Here is a 20,600-nt window from a genome sequence, read left to right as displayed (position 1 = left end):
TCCTGGGAGGCCTTATAGGGTGGTCAGCCTGTCTCGGTTTATCTAGAACTTTCCTGAATTTACCACTGAAGTCCCAGGCCTGGGGAACCCTCCTCTCATATTACCCACTATGGGCACATTTCTAGGCAGAAAGGGACATCTGGTCACTGTACAAATCTTTCTGGTCTAGAGACTTAGAAGCAAGATCATGGTTTGGCTCAAAATCATACGTCTGGGGGCAGCCGTGCCGTTTTTAACCTGAACCTATGATTTTGAGCAAAGATGGAATCCAGCCTGGCTCCTCCTGAGCAGGGATCATCCCACAGGATGGGCAGCCGAGGTGATAAAGTTGCCGGGGGTTCCTCTCACCTGTTGGTATCTGACTCACACAGTTGTTTTCTGTTAACTCCATTAGCTTCCATTTGCAAGAGTTGCAGCCGTCAGGAAACCTCTAGATGCTTTCTGTTTAATGAAACACAATTTGATTACATATCAACAGAGTCCCCTGGTGGGACAGACTTTTCTGGAGGCTTTCAGCCTGCCTGCCCACTCTAGCATGGTCTCTGCCCTTTGGAGGGGGCATCCAGTGGAGGCTGCCTAAGTCCCCTGCTGGGGAGGGGACCCCCAGGCCCCAGCTCACCCATTTGCTAGTGGCAGCTGTTGAAAACCTTCTCTCATGGACATGTGGGTGAGGGGTGTTTTGGTGGGTCACTGGGCCCAGCGTACCAGCAATGCTTTGTAGATTCAATCCGTGTGTAAAATTGACTATTTGTTGCAACTGCCAGTAGTATCATGGCCAGTGTCAAGCAGACCAGGTCTGGGACTGGGGTGATTGAGTTGGTTCAAGATAAAAAGTGAGAGGGGCTTCCCTGATGGCTCAGCAATAAAGAGTCCACCTGCCAATGCAGGAGACTTGGGTTTGATCCCTGAGTCAGAAAGATTCTCTGGAGTAGGAAATGGCAACCCACTCCAGTATTCTTGCCTGGAGAATTCCATGGACAGAGGAGCCTGGTGGGCTCCAGTCTATGGGGTTGTAGAGAGTCAGACACGACTGAGCAGACAAGCAAAAATAGGCATTAAGTTCTGTGCACCATTCTGATAAATGATTGAATCCAAGGAGGGGCTCATGGGAACCCCAACTTGTAGCCTGTTGGTGAGAAGTACAGGTGACAGTTGGCCTCTGAAGTGGGACCAGTTTTGTGGGTCGGATCACTTGGCTTATGGGCTCTGATGTTAACCTCAGGTGGACTGTTGCAGCTGAACTGAATTGGAGGACATGTAGATGGCATCAGAGAATTGCTCGGCTTCTGGGAAATCTACACATCTGGCATCAGAAGTAATGGGAGCGTGGCAGCAGTATGAACGGTAGAGGAGAAACACAGGAGTATTTTTCCATTTCCACTTGCACAGCAGTAAAATCAGGGTCCCTTCTGAGGGTAGAAGCAGGGTGAGGGGAGCACGTGGTTCACCCCATCCTGTCCCACAGTTTCTTAGAGGAGAAACTATTTTAATTGTTGGAAACATCCCAGATCTACACAAAATTGCTTGACAGTGGCTTTTTAAATTCGACTTGTATTTGGCAATGCAAAGACCAGAAAAATTTCCGTCAAAATTGATAAGAGAAACAAAAGCAAGCAGCCAGGACTCAGCTGGAGAGGCCACCTCGGTCCTTCCATCGTCGGGTTCCTGGATGGTCCCACCCTGTTCTGCACAGGAGCGGCGTTTATTCATACCGACTCCTTGACTGCGTTGCCTCTCTGGCCTCCCAGGGTTCTTTCTCTGCCTCACTGGTTCCGCGCATCCAGCCACAGCTGTCTGTGGTTTCTCTCTTTCTGTGCTTGTTTGAAAACAGTGTCACAGCAAATTGCCCTTATCTCACTGTGAGTCCCTCGGGGGCTCCTCTGGGTTCCAAGAGTCTCTCTCTCTGCTCTTCTTTCTCTTTTCCTACTTCCTGTGCTTACTCTCACTGGAGACTCGGATTTCCTGGGCAGTCACACGGAGGCGTCGCTTACTTGGCAGGGTTAGCTGTCATCCTCGCCTGGGAACCTAGTGATGCTGAGGATGACCTCAGGGGCACCCGGCCACTTGTCTCGTATCCCTCCCCTTAACTATCCTATAGTTAAGAGATGCTGAGCTCATGGGGAAGAGAAGGAAGGAAAGGCTTGAGAGGAGGTGTTTCTTGATGTGGGGAAGGTTGTTGTTTTCAGTTGCCAAGTCATGTCTGACTCTTTGCGACCCCATGGACTGCAGCACACCAGGCTTCCCTGTCCTTCAAGATCTCTCAGAGTTTGCCCAAATTCATGTCGATTGAATCGGTGATGCCATCCAACCATCTCATCCTCTGTTGCCCCCTTCTCCTGCTGCCACCAATCTTTTCTATTTTCATACAGCCAGAGAATCAGAGAAACTGAATCCCATCCTCCCCCTTGCTTGCCAAGGGCTGTAGATAACCCCCTATTTCCCTATATGCAAAATTAAGGCAACCAGATAAGTGATATGAAGTCCATTTCAAGCTCTCAAAGCAGAGGAGGCAGGACCGGCCCATAAGGCCTTACTTGGGGCCGAGCCCTGCCCCAGGTCCCCTCCATTTCTCCTTCTAGGAAGGAGTTCTCATCCTTGCTTTACACATGGGGCAACCAAGGTTCTGAGGGATTAAGCCTGTCCTGTGAAAACATTTCTAAAGCCAGAGACTAGATCCAGATTTTTCTAACACTGGAGCCCGTTTCTCTAACTCCAGAGATTTTTCTAGTTCTATCCTTTTAGAAAACATGACACTGTGATGTTCCTCTCAGGAAAGTTTATTTTTCTACCCCTATTTGTACAGTGTGTTCCATGTCATGGAGAACTTTTCTTTCAAAAAATTTCCAAGGGACAAGGGCTGTGTTATGTCCAGCTTTTGGCAACTTCGCACAGTAACCTCAGTTGCCTTTTGGCTCCCAGCTCGCAGGGATGGCATTTCAGGCGTGCGTGGTTGTGTAGAGCCTGTGGTTTAAAATTTTAATGGAGGACCCTTACTCCCATCTGTCTGTTCTGGCTCTCGCCCTGTCCCTGAGTTCCCTTTGGTCACCGACTCTGCAGGGTCCCCCACCTCCCACTCCTGTCCTCTTGCAGTTGAGACGGGCTATGTCCCCTCCACCCTCAGCCACAGGCCTGGGTTTTATCAGCACAGTCGACAGGCTCCATTGGACCTTTCAAGCTTGATGGCAATTTGGATGTCAGTTTCTGGGAAGATCAAGATTAATATTTGATGACATTACAAAGTCAACCTGTTCTCTTTTCATCCCAGATAGAATTAAAAAAGCAGAGTCCTCACCAGGACACTCCCCAAAGGAAGTGGGAGACAGTTGGTCTGGGAGCCATAGCGGGTTGGTGAGGGTGGCCTGGGCCAGGAGTTGGCAAGCTTGGGTACTGGTCTTGGCTTGGAAACCTGTTAGCTGTTGACCTCATGCTAGGCTCACCGTCTCTGAACTCTCACTTTCCTCCTGCACAAGTAAATAATCGCTCAGGCTAGCAGAACTCTCATTTAGAAATGATGCTGTTTTAAACAGAGGATCAGCTTGTAGAGATGTTTCTATACTCCATGCAGACTTTAGGAGGGGCTGGGCTTTTTGAGGGGAGGGGTCAGAAGAGCAAGGAGGGGCCCTGGAGAGCAGGTGAAGAAGTCTGGGCGGAGGAACCAGCTCTGTTGCTAGGACTTCCGAAAGGTTCAGGATGCCTGCTCACTGTGCTTGGGCTCCAGGGCATGTGGAGGGCAAACAGGTGTTCGTTATGTGGGTGAGTCCAAACTTCTGGGAGTCTCGTCTGATGCTCGAGATGCTCTGGGCTCCACTAGTACCAGACTCTCACCTGTTCTGCGCCTTGGCTTCCCCAGCATCTGCACACAGTACATGTGTTGTAAGAGATTGCGGAACAAGTCAATTGGGCAGAAGTCTGTTTCCAAATGAGGGTGTCTCTTCATGCACCTCCAGGATGGCTTCTTCGACTTGGAGTCTGTACTGGCTGGAAGGAGAAGGCAGGACTGATGGAGGCATGGGCTGGAGCAGATGTGATGTCAGGCCACCAGCTGCCATGCTGGGCACAGGGTGGGCGTCTGTGTCCAGAGTTATATTTGAAGACTGAGCTGAATCAAAAAGTCTTGTAGGGTTTGGTGACACTGGAGAGGAATGGAATCCCTAGAAAGAAGGAAACACGTCCAAATACCCACAAAAGAAACCTCATTTCACTCCCTACAGTCGTTCCCTAGAGAAAGCCTCCATGTTGGTAATAATTTCAGGCAATTATTACCAGATGGAAGTTTTCTGGGAGACCCTAGCTGACATGGCAGTTACTGGTGTGATAGAAAGAGATCCTCCCTAATCTTAGAAGAATTTTTGCAACAGCTTGGAAATAAACAAGACTAATGTCACCAGGACCTTTGTATGTAGAGGCATTTAATTACACTGGAGCTTGGAATCCTATATTATGGCATCTCATAGGAAACAGTCCCTCAGATGGGAAGTTCGATTGTGGATCATCCTTGAAAAGAGAGGTGTCTTGTCAGCTTTCTGTACCGTGATCTTTGCATGCAGGAAGAGCCATGTTAAATCATGATTTTCTTTGAATATTTTTCCACCGAATGATTTCTGGCCCGGATCAGTACTTTGAGGATGGCATGCTGAAGAAAGAATGAAAGTTGTTTTCCTTATAAGGGTGTCTAAAATATAAGGCAAAACTCAGGAGCCACAAAATAATAAATTCAATTCCATTAAAATGGACTTAGCTAAGTGAATGATAAATAAAATCAAAAGACAAACATCAAATTTGCAAGATGTTTGCAGGCTATGTCACAGAGGAAGGGCTGGCTTCTCCAATATATAAAGAGATCCTACAGATCAATAACCAAGGACCATGAACTTCATAGAAAAATGGGCAAAGGGTATGAAGAGAGTGCATGGCATAGGAAACAAAACTTCTTCTTAAGCATATGAAAAGTTGCTTAGTCTCACTAATAAGAAATGAAAACTACATTCAGAAAATCCATTTCATTTTTCAGATGGGAAAGGATCAGAAAGTTTGACAACGACAAGATAGTAAGGAGTGTGTATGTGTGAATGTGATGCTGCTGATAATATAAATCATCATCACTTTTATGAGAGAGCAATTTGGTGACATAGTTTTCACCCGTGAGTCCAAGTTGTGAATGTTATATCTACAAATGACAATGGTTTTCCACATACACTGAAGTTTCCCAATCAGTGTTTCATGGAATAGTTTCTCCTAACACAATGCGGAAGAGTTTCAGGGACACAGTCTGAGCAACGCTGAGATGTATAATGCATAACATAGTTAGAATGTATCTGGGAACCACAAACACCATCCAGGTCTAGCTGTAGTCATGTTCACTGGCCCTCTGTAGAAAGAGAAAACCTCTCTGAAACCTCAACATTCGCTTTCTGCTCTTTGAAATGCATTTCAGCCAGAAGTATGAATGCCAGGGCCTTGAAAATGGTTCAGAAACCCAGGGGAACTGCCTGGGGACAGACTCTGCTCTCTGTGGCTGGGACAAGGAGATGGCAGGGACTTTCTTTCTGCAGGAACCTCCCTGGTGTGAGATGAGAGACCAGAGACTGCGCTCGCAGCATTAATTAGGAGAGAGCAACATTTGGAGACAATCTGTTCAGGAAACCTTGCCCAGGACATGTTTGCACCCTGGGCTCCCGGCTGCTCTGTGCCAGCAGCCTGGCTCCTCGAGTCTTGATGGCATTCTCTGGCATTCTTCTCCAGCAAGTGTGGGCAAATCTCCCTCTTCAGGTTCTCCTCCTTAGCTTCAAGGTGAAACAGGTGATTTCCTTCATCTCTTCTTCTCTGGAGCCAGCGAGCAGTAATGATGCGCTCAGGGCTGAGCTAGCACCCAGCGGAGCTGCCACAGAGCCTCCAGCCTGTTCCCGAAGTAGACAGGTGAGGAAATACAGATGGGCGAGTGGAAAGCAGGCGTCGTGCCCACAGATGGGGTCCACGGACCAGCTTTGTGTCCTGTCCTCTGCTGACCTCGGACCCCCAGGGGCAGGACGGCTCAGGGCTGGATGGAGTTCCCCGTCCTCTGCTGTCTGGCGACTTGTTTCCATTTTGCCTGCCAGGGAAGGCTGTGTCTTCCACCTGTGACATTGACCCTGGCTGCCCATGACAGTCACTGGGGAAAGCTTAAAAAGTGATCACTGCCTGGATCCCACACCCTCCCTCCTGCCATATAGATTTTTATTTAATCGAGATGTTTATGAAGCTCCCCAGGTGATCCAAATGTGTAGGCAAGGTTGAGAACCACAGATCTGGGATGACCCACCATATATATGAGGATATTTTTGAGTGTGAGTGGAGGCAAGTTAACCATGATTCTGATGTTTGGGGCTGTCCTAGGCAATCTAGAATGCATGGTCTCCCTGATTTCACCTGGAGAGACCCCAAAAATTGTTTTCTAAGAGTACCTGATTATAGTTTGTTGTTGTTTTTGAAATTTCTAAGTGGATGCAAACCTTGGTAATTTTACAGTATTGTAGAGGATTATAGGAGAGTGTCAGGAATCTGATTTTGAGTTCTGTTAAAAATCTGCCTGCAATGTAGGAGACCCAGTTTCGATCTCTAGGTTGGGAAGATCCCCTGGAGAAGGAAATGGCGAACCACTCCAGTATTCTTGCCTGGGAAATCCTATGGACAGAGGAACCTGGAGAGCTACAGTTCATAGGGTCGCAGAGTTGGTCACGATTGAGCGACTAACATCTTCATCTTCACATGTTTTTCAATGTCCCAGTTTCCTACTGCATGCACCTCCCCTCTGAGAACCGGAGGGGAGGCAAGGTCTAGTAATTTCAGCCCTTTGCACTTCCTCTTATAGCACTGGGGAGTCTGACACTTGCTCGACCTTCTCTGTAACCAACTCTCTCTCCTGCAGCGTCTCGGGCAGTGGTGGGTGTAGAGCTCTGCATCTGGACTCAGCAAACCTCTCTGAGCTTCAGTTTCCTCATCAGTTAAGTGGTAAGGGCACTCCCAGTCTCAAAATGCTGTGGTAAAGAATACATGAGTCCCTTTTATACCGCTGGGGGGCCCAACAGAGAGCAGAGTACAGGCCTCTTCCATGGGCCATAGTTTTCTTTGCAAAGAGCCATGTTCTTATTGGGTGACAATCTCTCGGTCCTCTTAGAAGTGACAGAGGATAACTCCTGCAGTGTTTAGGAAGAATGGGTGACCATTTCACACTGACATGATACTGGGAATAAGTGAAGTCTGTTATAAATATATTTTTTTTATACATACTTGATCTTTGAACAGTGAAGTGAGAAGCTTTGAGCATGCCTGCCTATTCTGCAGATGGAAAGATTGAGGTGCTTTGTGATCTAAAATCTCACAGTAGCTAACTCTGCAAGGAAGAGAGGAGCGTGGCATTTATTGAGAATCTTGGGTGCTAGGTACTTCTACTTACTTTTTCTGATTACAACCTTTCGACAACCCTCTGGAGGAATTCTGATTATCTTTCTGTCTAGGCTGAGGAAAGCAAGACTCAGAGAGGTTGTGTAACTTGCCCAAGACCACACAGCAAGGTGGACAACTGGGTTGTGATTCTGATTCTGCCTGATTCCAAAATGCAAGCCCAGATCCCAGTGGAGGGAGCCATGCCTTTTAGGCCATGAGTGTAATATTGAAATCTCTAGAAAATGCCTGGTTGTTTGGGCTTATCTTTTTATTTTTAAAAAGATACTGTTTATTTAGCTAGCTAGCTACCTCCCTAGCTGTGCTGGGTCTTAGCTGCGGCATGTGAAGTCTTAATTGCAGCACGTGGGTTTTAGTTCCCCAACCAGGGATTGACCCTGGGTTCCCTGCATTGGGAGCAGAATCTTAGCCACTGGACCACCAGGGAAGTTCCTGGGCTTATCTTTTTATACCCCCATCCCAGTGGGGTTCTCCTGGTAAGGAGATATTGGGGCAAAACATGGACACCTGGGTCCATGGCTCCGTGAGGCGATGGCTTCCATCTTTGCCCTTGCCTGCCTTCCACCAGCAGTGGTGGCACACCAGCCCCTGTGCTACCCTGGGGATACAGCGTGGCGTCTGTGACACGACCCCTGTCCTCAGACAGCGTCCACTTCAGCAAGAGAGAGAGCCATCTGGGAGGCAGAATGAAGGAGGTGCCAAGGAGGGGTGGGCAGAAGGACAGGTTTGGAGACTCAGAGGTCCACAGCAGGGACTGTTCAACATCACACTGCAAGTCAAGGAAGACTGCGTGGAGGAGGTGCCTTTGGAATCTCATTTTGGAGCAAGGTTGAGGTAGATAAGGAGAGGGAGAGCAGAGGGACCACGGGCAAGAGCATGGAAGCACAGAAAGAGGCCAAATGTTTGAGAAAAGAGGCAAGTCACCCCGGGCAGGGCCACAAGCAGTGAGGCTGAAGGGCAGCTGGGGGCAGCGCCTGTGCCTCCGGGACACCACGTGGTCTGTGAGGGATGCAGACCCTCAGGGATGCAGACGTCAGTTCTCCTGCTGCAGTTTGCAGTCAGTAGGCAAGGCTGGAGCCAGTTCCCATGGCCTCGTCTCTTCAAATTAGGCTGAAGAGGTGAAATGACTTCATCGCTGCTGTTTTGCCAGTTGCTTCTTCTCTCAGGATTCCCCCCTGTTAGATCCAAGGACGATGGCATTCACACCCGCCCACGGGCCTCTTGGATCATTCCCAAGGCCATTCAGTAGAGACTCCTCCTCACTGCAGTTGTCAGGAGACCTCTGCTATTTTCTAATCCTGTTCTTATAAAAAAAATTCGCACATTGAAAAGGCCATGTTTGGAAAAATATTATATATATATATATTGGCAAAAACAGGCCATAGTTAAATCATTATGCTGTTGTCACAAGCTGAATTTTATTAGCATTTCACCTGTGGTTTGGTGACAGACACCGGCTGGCTTGAAAACCATTGAAAAGGAATTCTTGGTTGATTAATTTGTTCTTGTTCCTCACAGTTCTGACACCTAGGAAATACTTAAACTGTTATTTTACCACTTTGTGCAAAACCAGTCTGAGCGTCGGAGAGCTGTGTGGGCAGAATGTGGATGTTTTTGACCTCAGTGGTGGGAGTCAAATTTGAAATTCGCAGAGTCCAGCGCACCTGGAATTGGAGGGACTTCAGTGATTGAGAAGTCCAGGGCTTTAGTTGAGAGCTGCTGGTACCTGGCTGCTGACGTGCACATGGTAGATCAATATCTGCTTGTATACCTCCAGTGACAGGGAGCTCACTACCTTAACATCAGCTCTGAGATGTTGCTAGTGGGTGCGTTTATTTATTTTGAAGTATTTATTTATTTGGCTGCACAGGGCCTTAATTGTGGCATGCCAGATCTTTAGTTGCAGCATGAGAACTCTTAGCTGTGGTATGTGGGATCTAGTTCCCTGACCAGGATTGAACCTGGGCCCCCTGCGTTGGGAGCGCAGAGTCTTAGCCATTGGACTACCAGCCAAGTCCCAGGACATGTTTAATGATGTCACACAGGAAGTAGCACAGCCTCCACGTGTTTCAGTTTTAGCTCCAGGGTTAAGCTGGAACAGCCTTGGGCCTTCAGACCCAGGAAGCTGTTGACTGCACCAAGAGGACAGAGATTCAGGTGCAGACGAATGTGGGCTGCCCGCTGCCAGTGACTGGGAGGTCCCTGGAGTCTGCCCTCAGCAATAGTTGTGTAGACAGAGGGTCTGGGGATCCAGGAGGAAGAGACAGACACCCCAGCGCCAGGTGTGTCAGAGGAACAAGGTGGTTTGTGCAGAATCTTGCAGACCAGATGAGCTTGGAGGGTATCTCCTCCCCTGTCCTGGTTAATGCCCTTGCCAGTCCTCAGAGGGAAAAGCTGGAGCTCGGAAATCACTGAGTACCTGTATCATTCATTCAACAAGTATTTGCCTGTATGTTTCAGATCATGTATTACAGCAAAGTGGTTCCTACGGAGTGTGGCCTTGATCATGCTCACCAAACCTTTTTACTGTTGTCTTAAAGTCAGGTGTGAAAGCTGCCCTTGGAAGGATGATAGACAGATGGTATTACAGATACATTTCTGGACCAAGGGGACTAGGAATTTGGCTGGGGTCTGGAGCCCTGGGTCCTGACCTTTGGACTCCAAGGTCTGGGCAGCCACTGGGCCCCAGGACTCCAAGACGGTGGGGAGGGGGAGAGGTGTAAGACAGAAAGAACTGCTTTCTCATCAGGGTCCCCCAGAGCCACCAGGGGTACTTATTCACCAAGCAGAGATGCAGAAGGCCTGCGGTGGGTCTGGCCTCTGCAGTTTGAGCAGGCTCCCCAGGAGATGCTTGTTTGAGAAAGGCCGCCCTTCAGAGCACCATCGTAACCAGGCACGGCTGCCCTAGGTGTGCTGCGTGTCACAGAAACACTGAAAGATGATAAATGTTGCACCAATTTGCATCCTGTAAATTGGTTGTGTTGCATCCTCCTGCCCTCCGTGCCATCTCTGGTCTACGGAGAACTACAGTGTCTGAGAATCCTTTTCTAAAGGGGTTTGACACACTGCCAGGAGTCATCAGAAACAAATACTTCACTCCTTCCCACGTTGTCCTGCTTGACGCCTGGAGAAATCTCTCGTCTTACCCACTGGACCTTGGCAACAGATGCTGGTCCGCAGCTTGCACCTAACAACCTGGTCTGGCCATTTTCTCCATGGTTCAGTCTGTACCTGCTCCCAGCTGTGGGTCAGAGAGCTGAGACCACCAGTGTGCAGGACAGCCGTCAGAGCCTTGGTTAGCAAGAAGCAGGCCCCGCTTCCCCGGAGTCCAGAGATGGTGTGAGCAAAGTGGGCTCTGAAGATCCTACTGGTGAGAGGTGCCTTTCTCACTTCAGCTTTTAACATGTCTTGTGAGGAAGAGCAGGGCAGAGCCCCCAGCTGCATAGGAGCTGTAGACACTGGCATGTGGGCCCATGTCCCCTGCAGTGGCAGCGGGGGAAGGTCTTGTCACAGGGAGTCCCCCTGCGGTTCTGCACCCAGCCACATTTCCAGCCTGCTTTTCCCCCTTGACCTCCAGGGAACCTGAGCTCCACATCCCACTGAATGTTTAAGACTTTTTGCCTGCCTTGCATCATGACCCTGGCCTAGGCTGGGTGTTACAGACTGAATGTTTGTGTCCTCCCCAAATTCATATGCTGAAATTCTAACCCCAGTGAGATGGTACTAGGAGGCGGGGCCTGTGGGAGGTGATTAGGTCATAAGGGTGGAGCTCTTATAAATGGGATGAGTACAACTATAAGAGACTCCAGAGGGGTCCCTTGCCTTTTCCGCCATGTGAGGACACAAAAGACAGAAACCTGTGAACCAGAATGCAGGCTCTCCCCACACACGGGATCCGCCGGCACCTTGACACTGGACTTCCCAGCCTCCAGAAATGGAGAAATACATTTCTTTTCTTAGAAGCCTCCCTGTCTGTGATACGCTGTGAAAGCTGCCCAAACAGACTAAGACTGGAGCGAAACAGACTGAACTTGAGCAGATGGCGCCACTCGCTGAGACTCAGTGCCCGCATGCACACGGCGAGGCTGCCCGCCTCCCACAGCATTTGTGGAGGAGCGTCATTGGGTTCCCTCTTTCTTGCCTTGCAACAATTTATGCCATCTTATTTTCTGCCTATGAGGACAGCACAAGCTTTTATTCATATCTGGGGTTCTTCATTGCACCTAGCTCAGAGCCTGTCATTACACGAGAAACCAGTGGTCAGAGGGGAGATCGCAAACCCTCAAAGACTCTGGCTTCCCCTCCAGGTGGGGAGCGAGACCAGGCCTATGCTTACATCTGTGTGACCTGACTCTGTACTGGATCCATCTGTCTCATGTCAAAAATGAAGCTCAGTTTCCTTCCCAGTTCTCAGTCTCTGAGAGTATCCTCTGTGCCGGGCACAGAGGGGTCCCTGCACACTGTGACCTCTCCGTGCCCTCCATCTTGGAGTCCTGGGGCCCAGTGGCTACCTGGACCTTGGAGTCTAAAGGTCATTTTCATCATGAGGTTTTGGTTTTTTCCAGCTTTGAGCAAATAAAATTAAAACTGACTGGGTAATAGTACAACAATGACCGGGGCCTTCAAAAACATTTGGGGAATTGATTTAGTGTTTTTACCAGTATTCTTATTTTTTGTAATGAGCCTAACCTGCTGTTTAGATTAAAATGCTATTTTCTCATGTGGCATAAATGCAGTATGTATGCAATTGAGCCCAAATAAAATTACCATTTACGTTTTCATCAAATGGGGAATAAGCTGATGAGGACAGTTGAAATGCAATTCATGATTATGTAAATTAAGCTACCTTCAGGACACTGATATGTAGATAAATGAGGCTTTCATTATTGTGAATCAAGATACCATTAACCTTGAAAATTATATACAATTGTCACGAACATTTCTTAAAAAGTAAAAAAAAAAAAAATTGACAATCTCGTTTTGTGGTTCTTTTTTTCCTTAAAAAAAACTATTGTCCTAATTTTATTTTCTTATTAGCTTTATTAAGATATAGCTGACAAGTAACATTGTGTAAGTTTAAAATGTACAATGTGAGGATTTAATACACATATATTGTGAAATGATTATTAGAGGAGGGTTGTTAATACCTCTATCACTTGACATAATTACCATTCTTTTTTGTGTGTGTATGGTGAGAAAAATCCCCACTCCAGTACTCTTGCCTGGAAAATCCCATGGACGGAGGAGCCTGGTGGGCTGCAGTCCATGGGGTCGTTAAGAGTCGGACATGACTGAGCGACTTCACTTTCAGTTTTCACTTTCATGCATTGGAGAAGGAAATGGCAACCCACTCCAGTGTTCTTGCCTGGAGAATCCCAGGGATGGGGAAGCCTGGTGGGCTGCCGTCTATGGGGTCGCACAGAGTCGGACACAACTGAAGCGACTTAGCAGCAGCAGCAGGTGAGAAAAATCTTAAATATATTTAAAATTTACTCTCTTAGCAACTTTCTAGTGTATAATACAGTATTTACTGTGATCGCCAGGCTGTACATTAGATCCCCAGACCTTATTCATGTTATCAAAAAGGGCAGTTTGTACCCTTCTACTGACATCTCATTTCCTCAACCCCCAGCCCCTGGCCATCACTGTGCTAGGGCGTCTGAAAGTTTCTGAGGCGTTCTATGGATATGCCTGCTCCACTCTTCTTCCTCCTCCTTGTGGCAGAATTCTTACCCTTGTGTGCCTTCTCTTGATCCTGCAACACATCAGGCAGGGTGCTGGCATCCTCCCTTTTATTTTCCCAGAGGTAGAGCTGACTTTCTAGTTTGCGGTGTCCCTGTGGACTGCAGATTTGGCTGGCCTTCTGTGTGAGCTCACGACCGTCTGCCAGAGCTCATTTTCGCGGCCATCGGGGGTGCACACAGAGCGCCGGCCCTAGGTTGGGGTTGCGTGTGGGTGAGGCAGGTGGAGTACTGGGTGTGCCCCTGGACCAGGTGGGTGGATCCTCATCCCAGGTGGTCCCAGTGGCTCGTGGAGAGGCTCCTTGATGGAGTCCAGAGTCCTTGCTCCTTTAATACCTTCTGAGGTTTGATCTGCTGTTTCACCATGCTCTTCTTGTCCTCCCATCGCACAGCTCATGACTCTGTACTCTGCAGGGAGCGAGAGAAATGGGCTTCTTTGGCGATGTCCTGCACAGTGGGGGAAATCGTTTGATTTCCCCACTCACTCACTCACACATTCTCATTTTCCCCTGTGGGACAAATCACGGGCCAGAAGGATCTCTCTTGGCACTGAGCTGTGTCACCTTGGGGGAACCCTCTCCACTGCATCCAGACTTGTATTTTTTTCTGCTGTGACAGTGGGCTAGAACTTCTCTGCTGGAAACCTGAACTTCCACGATGGATCTGTCCTCTGTGAGAGATTGTTCCTAAACGGTGTTCTCTAGGGGCTCCTGGGCTGCAGCCAACAGGGGCTGGAGCCAGTTTGTGGTCCACTGCAGAGTCAGCAGGCAGGGCCTAGGTTTGTCTGCCCATTACCTAGCACACAGGTGGGCAGACTCTTTCCATGCTATGGTGTATGGTGCTGGATCCCACAGCTCCCACACAGGCACTTTTGTCCATCAGTGGGCACCGAATTATTGCTCTTGGGGGATATGAATGAAGGACATCTTATTCAGCCATGTTGTTGGTATCTTGCAGTTCTCTCTGTGGGTCCCTAGGCCAGGTTGCCTGAAGATTCAGCTCTGAATACAGCAGGTCTCAGGCTCAAAATCACCGGCAGTGCCTTTGTAATGACTTCTTAGGGCTCTGTATTGAACTCAAACAAATGAGGATGGTGCTTTCTGGGTCCCTTCATATGTTTATTTTTCCCTGGAGAAATTAATTCCCCAACACTCCACTCCCAAGTGTCTGTTGTTGAGAGTAGTACGATGTATCGAGGAGAAAGGAGACCTGATTAGCATTCTGATTCGGTTACTAAGTGGATAGATAACCATACATCTTCTTGGGTCTCAGCTCTGTCATCTGTAAAGTGGGGATGATAAGACATTTTGTGTGTCAGTTAGGATTCTTTGGCTATAAGCAGCAGATTCTGAATGTAGCTAACTTGAGCTAGAAAGGACTTTGTTGGGAGGATATGGGTGGGGAATTTAGAAAAACAAAGGAAAAACTGAAGAAACTTCGCTGAAAGAATAGAAATCATGGCACCCTTGGGGACTTAGTCAGCAGATTTCAGGCTGCCTTTGCTGAGATGAATGGACAGAACAGTTTGTTTTAAATCATTGTTAAACAGTTTGTTTAAATCACTCTGCTCATGATATACGTGTGTGGGAGGGTGAGTCAGGTTGGCCTCATTTGGGCCAGGTGTCCACCTCCCGCCTGGAGGAGGGGGCTTGTTGACCTCTAGTCCCACCAAGATGGTGTGTGGTAGGTGAGGGGAAAGCAACAGCTGCCTGCAGCGTTTCCTTATCTGTTACTGAGTGTCTGTGGCAAGGGGCAGAGCCAGAAGGTGAATCCAGACCTTCTGACCCCACCCTCTGGCTCCTTCCATCTGCTTTCAGTGGCCACTCCAGATGGAAGCTGACAGTGTGGGGGTCCAGTGATCAGAGCTGGGGGCAGCATAGGGGCTGAGACTCAGCATCCCAACAGACCAGAAAAAGGAGCTGGCCTGAGAACACCCAGAACCCTGGTTGCTTCCTGGTCTGTTGACCTTGGAGGGACTTGGATGACCTCTGTCTGAGCCAGGCTGGGTGGGGCCTGGCTGCTGTGTGCAGCTAAGGGGATCTAGTTGTGTTGGGGTGCGGTGGTGGGGGTGCATAACCTCAGGGTGCCCCCCCAGCTCAGCACTTGGATCGGCACTGCTCAACTTTGTCTATGCATGAGTGCCACCCAAGGAGCTTTTAAGTCCCTCATGCCTTGGCTACATATCAGAACCTGAGTATCTGGTGGAGGTCGATGTTTAAAGGCTCCCAGGTGATTCTTTGGTGCAACTGGGGCTGGGAGTTCTGTTTCTGGGCTGCAGTCATGCAGCTGTGAATGTTGGCTGAGAATCTCCTGTTGCTCAGGATTTGCTGTCTGGGTGGCTGACAGAGTCCCTGCATCTTAACTTGATCTGTGGTGCACGGGCGTAGCGTGGAGAAATCTCAGATGTGGGGAGCTGGCTGGAGGCAGAACGCAGGCCTCCTTGGCCCTGTTCCCAAATCTCTGAGGACCTCTTTTTAACTCTCTGAAACCCTAGTCTTTGGCTTTGGAATTAAGAGCCAGTACCACCCATCTGAATGCAGGGAGTAAAGGGGAAAACTGTAGGATGAAAATAAAAACCCACGTCTCCAAGAGCTGTTCTGACACATGAGATTCTAGATAGAGGTTAAAGGGACCAGAATGTCTTCATCTATCAATGTGGGCCAGTCTTGACCTGTGACAACCTTGGCGTCCTAGGTAAGGGGACCTCAGTTAGGCTCTTGGGGGCAGGACAGTGAAGAGGTGAGGTGGCATGGGGGTGGTGAGAGAGTGTGGAGGGAGGGGTCACAGTGCTCACCCTCCCTGGTGCTCCAGGCAGTGTTGGCATTTCCATTTGGTCGCAGAGGCAAGTGTCCACATAATGTGTGGGGCCCAGTACAAAGGAAATGGGAGAACATGTATAAAAAATTACAGAGAATCACAAGATGGTGATTTGTTGTTTAGTCTCTAAGTCATCTGACTCTTTAGCGACCCCATGAACTTTAGCCCGCCAGGCTCCTCTTTGCCTGGGTTTCTCAGGCAAGACTACTGGAGTGGGTTGCCGTGCCCTCCTCCAAGGGATCTTCCGAACCACAAGATGGGGCTTCCCAGGTGGTTCAGTGGTAGACAATCCACCTGCTAATGCAGGAGACATGGGTTTGATCCCTGAATCGGTAAGATCCCCTGGAGAAGGGAATGGCTACCCACTCCAGTATTCTTGCCTGGAGAATCCCATGGGCAGAGAGGAGCTGGGGGGCTGTAGTCCATGGGGTTGCAGAAGACATGGACATGACTGAGTGACTAAACAGCAAGATGGTGATTGCAGAGCATAAACAAAGTGTGGGGCCCTGTGAGATGGCACAGGTCGGCCCCACACCCGTGAAGCTGGTCCTGCCTATTACTCTAGAGTTTCATAGGCCCTCAGGACTTAGGAGGGAGAGAGAGCACGTCCAGATGGGGTTGAGACTGGGGAAGCACCCTAGCAGTAAGCTCATTCCTGGGAGGAACCCTTGACCAGGTCCTGCCCAAGGAGGAGGGTTGAGTGGGTGTGGGAGCGAGCTGCAGGATATTTCAGACCACCTCCACAGGGTCAGTTCTATGGAAGGAAGCTCTGACCAGGATGGGGAGTGAGAGCTGTAGAGAGATGGTGGGGCGTGTGAGTGGTGATTCGCATCACTGCCCACCCCCAGCTGTAGGCAGCCTTAGTGATCAAGTGCTGCTTGATCTTCCCAGACGGGTGTCTTCCACCAGTGCCTTTCACATCCCCCGGGGATCTTGTTAGAAAGCGGAGTCTGTCTTTGTAGGTCAAGAAGAGACCTCAAAATTCTTCATTGGCACCAAACCCCAGGTGGTGGTGTTGCTGTGGGTCTGGAGACTACATTTCAGGTGTGGAATTCCTGCTGGATCCTTCCTTTCGATCCCCAGTTCCTGCTGTTGTCTTACTGGCTTTCCTGGGAACATTTCCTACAAAATCACTTTGTTCCAAATCCTCATCTTAGAGTCTGCTTAGAACTTGTCCTACGACATTCATGAATTCATGAGGTGGGTAATGCCATCACCAGTTTGCAGATCAGAAAACTGAAATCCTGAGAAGACAAGTCACTGGTACAAGGTCCTGCAGCCAGTGAGGGGCAGAGAGGGGCCTCCATTCAGGTCTGCCGGACATCTAGGCCCACTCTCCTCTCCCCACACCATTCGTCAGGCAATTCTCCCCCTGATGCTCAGCCCCCTTGGTCATGCCCAGCGTTTTGCTTCATTGTGTTCAGGTTCGGAAACCAGTTGGGAGCAGTTACAGGCCACCCCTGCTCCCCCTTCTCAGTCAAGCCTCCAGACTTGGAACCCTTTGTGCCGTGAAAATGCACCAAGATCTAATTGCAGCGCCAGCCCCAGGATTCCAGTCCTCCACTTGACATGAAGCACCTCTCAGGGCTCCATTTTTCTCTTATTTTGGCCATAAGACAGTTAAGCAGCGGGTTCTCCGGAGCCATTAAATACGGCAGAATGTCGGGATCAATGGAAAGCTCTTCTGTCCTTTCATCCACGCGGAGGCAGAGCGGAGGTCAGGTGTTGTGTTCTCAAAGGGCTCCCTCAGCCCTGCCACCCAACGGCTGGGAGGCGGCACGGGCTGCGTGACATCCTGTCACCCCGAAACAGCTCATTCTGTTCCCTGATGAGATACTCAGGGCAGATGAAACGGCATCGACCTGCTTGTAATGGTAAACACCACCCCAGCTGCCTTCATAACTGCGACTGCCTCCAAGATGCAAAGAAAAGGGACAAATATTTACTTTCTGGTTTGGAGGAAGCACGCCCATTTCCTAAAAGCTCATTTTAACCTCGGACCCTGAAAAGCAAAGCGTTTGTGTGGTGCCTGGCTGCCCCTCCCAGCCAGACTTCAGTGCAAGATGTCTTAAAGCCGGCTTCTCCGGCTGGGGTCCTTCCGCAGGGTAGGGGGCGTTGTGGAGTTAATGCTTCTCAAAAAATGAACAAGTATTTTGGTGGAAATAATAAATATGACTGCAAGTGGGTGCAGCAGTGGGAGGGGAAGGGGGCCAGGGTACTAACGAGAGGTGGGAGGAGGCCTGGGTGCCCCGGCCTCCTTACCCAGGCAGACCTCAGTTTATTGCCTCATTTTAATGTGCTTTGAAGATAGGGCGGGGTTTTTTTTCTTACAAATTGAAAGTTTGTGGCAACCCTGCGTAGAGCAGGTCTGTCAGCACCATTTTCCCAAAGTGTTTGTTCACTTCACTGTCACGTTTTGGAAATTCTTGCAATTTTCAAACTTTTTCATTGTTATTAATATTTGCCGTGGTGATCTGTTGGTCAGTGATCTTTGTGTGGCTATTCAAAAAAAATGATGACTCGCTGAAGGTTCAGATGATGGTTAGCGTTTTTTAGCCATATAGTATTTTAAAATTAAGGTATGTATATTGTTTTTTTAGACTTGATGCTGTTGCACACTTAATAGACTATAGTATAAGCATAACTTTTATGGGCACTGGGAAACCAAAGCATTTGTGTGACTTATTATTTTTTTCAATATTTGCTTTACTGCGGTGGTTTGAAACTGAACCCCCAAATCTCCAAAGTCTGTCTTACAAAGAACCACACTGCACAGAAGTGTCGCTCGCTCCCCTCTCTGTCTGAGGGTCACTTCTTATTGTTGTTCAGTTGCTCAGTCATGTCAGACTCTTTGCGACCCCATGGACTGCAGCATGCCAGGCTCCTCTGTCTTTCACCACCTCCTGGAGTTTCACTTCTTGGTCACCTTCTTTTAAGTGAGGAGCAGGGGCTCCAGGAGGAAATGACTTTCCTTTAAATCTCAGGTCTGCCCCTGCGTGCTAAGTGACCTGAGCACGTTCCCTCCTCTCCCCCACTGGTTGTCTCCTCATCTGCACGGGGCTCATGCAGCTGTGCGCAGATCACTTTGGACAGAAGAGTGAGTCCTGACTCAGTATGTGATATGCTTGCAATCAGTTCATAGCTGTCAATCTGTAGTTTCCAATGCAGGAGAGCCTTCAGGGAAGGGGTGGTCAGCCGAGCTAGGTCAGGATGGTGGGTCAGAGTTACCTAGTGAGTGAGGATGGGGGCTGTTCTCTATAAAGTGCATGAGTCCATCATCTGGCACCTGGCCCTCCACCCCATTGTATTTTTAGTTTATATTTTACTTAAGGAGCCAACAGTGCTCTGGATCAAATGGCAGCTCAGGCTATTGGCTCTTTCCTTGAACCCAATCCGTGACATGCCAGCAGAAGAAGGTGGAGGCTGATGGATCCTAGAAGTGCTCTCAGCTACTGATATGAAGCCTGTGAGACCCTTCGATAAGCAGAAGAGGGTTGGGTCCTAGCATGGGATGACCTGGTGCCTTAGAGTAGGAACAAGAGGTGGAAGGAGCAATGGGTCCTTTCTGTATCACCCCAGTGACCCCCACTGGGGGAATCTGGGTTTTCCATCACTGCAGCTTAAGGCTCTTCTGGAGCTCAGGTCCTGGTTCCCATGGGCACAGGAAGGGATCCTGTGAAGGCCTGGTCATGTTCAGCCTCTCATGCGGGTACACTAGCAACTCAAGAGGAGTTGTAATGCTGGTAGGAGAATAACAGGGAGGGCGTGTTGCTGCTCCATGATGGGTGCGGGAGAGGTATATCTGGGATGCAGCAGGCACACTGGGGTACCAAGTGAACAAGTAATAATAGGTGTGGTACCCAGGGAGGGCATGGTACCCAGAAGTCTCATACCCTTTGAAATGAAGGAGTGGCAGGAGCCTAGACCAGTAGAAGAGCTGGCCAAGGGTGTGTGAGAAAAGAGCTAGGGGAGTATGTTAGCTTCCTGTGTGCTCAGCTGCTCAGTCACGTCTGACTCTGCAACCCCATGGACTGGTAGCCCACCAGGCTCCTCTGTTCATGGAAATTTTCCAGGCAAGAAAACTAGAGTGGGTTGCCATTTCCTACTCTAGGAGATCTTTATGACCCAGGGATCAAACCCACATCTCTTGTGTCCCCTACATTGGCAGGTGGATTCCTTACCACTGCGCCACCTGGGAAGCCCTATAGTAGCTTCCTGCTGCTGCTAAATTGCTTCAGTCGTGTCTGACTCTGTGTGACCCTATAGATGGCAGCCCACTAGGCTCCTCTGTCACTGGGATTCTCCAGGCAAGAATACTGGAGTGGGTTGCCATTTCCTTTTCCAATGGATGAAAGTGAAAAGTGAAAGTGAAGTCGCTCAGTTGTGCCCGACTCTTCGTGACCCCATGGACTGCAACCTACCAGGCTCCTCAGTCCATGGGATTTTCCAGGCAAGAGTACTGGAGTGGGGTGCCATCGCCTTCTCCAAGTAGCTTCCTAGGCCATAACAAATTACCATAGACTGAGTAGCTTACGCAATAGAAATGTATTGTCTCACAGTTCTGAAACATAAAAGTTCCAGATGAAGGTATCAGCTGGGTTA

At 49.1% G+C, this 20,600-nt stretch overlaps 1 long non-coding RNA gene across 1 annotated transcript; it reads left to right on the top strand.

Annotated features, from left to right (window-relative positions):
* The first annotated feature begins 12,902 nt into the window (after positions 1 to 12,902).
* On the top strand, positions 12,903 to 18,545 carry LOC123330415. The gene is made up of 2 exons (XR_006546326.2): positions 12,903 to 15,875; positions 17,423 to 18,545. It is a non-coding gene; the product is annotated as an uncharacterized LOC123330415 (long non-coding RNA).
* Positions 18,546 to 20,600: the final 2,055 nt, after the last annotated feature.

This window comes from Bubalus bubalis, chromosome 18, assembly GCF_019923935.1.
Source record: "Bubalus bubalis isolate 160015118507 breed Murrah chromosome 18, NDDB_SH_1, whole genome shotgun sequence".
NCBI classification, from domain to species: Eukaryota; Metazoa; Chordata; class Mammalia; order Artiodactyla; family Bovidae; genus Bubalus; species Bubalus bubalis.
The sequence above is the reverse complement of the archived record's forward strand: the minus strand, read 5'-3'. Positions and strand labels throughout refer to the sequence as shown.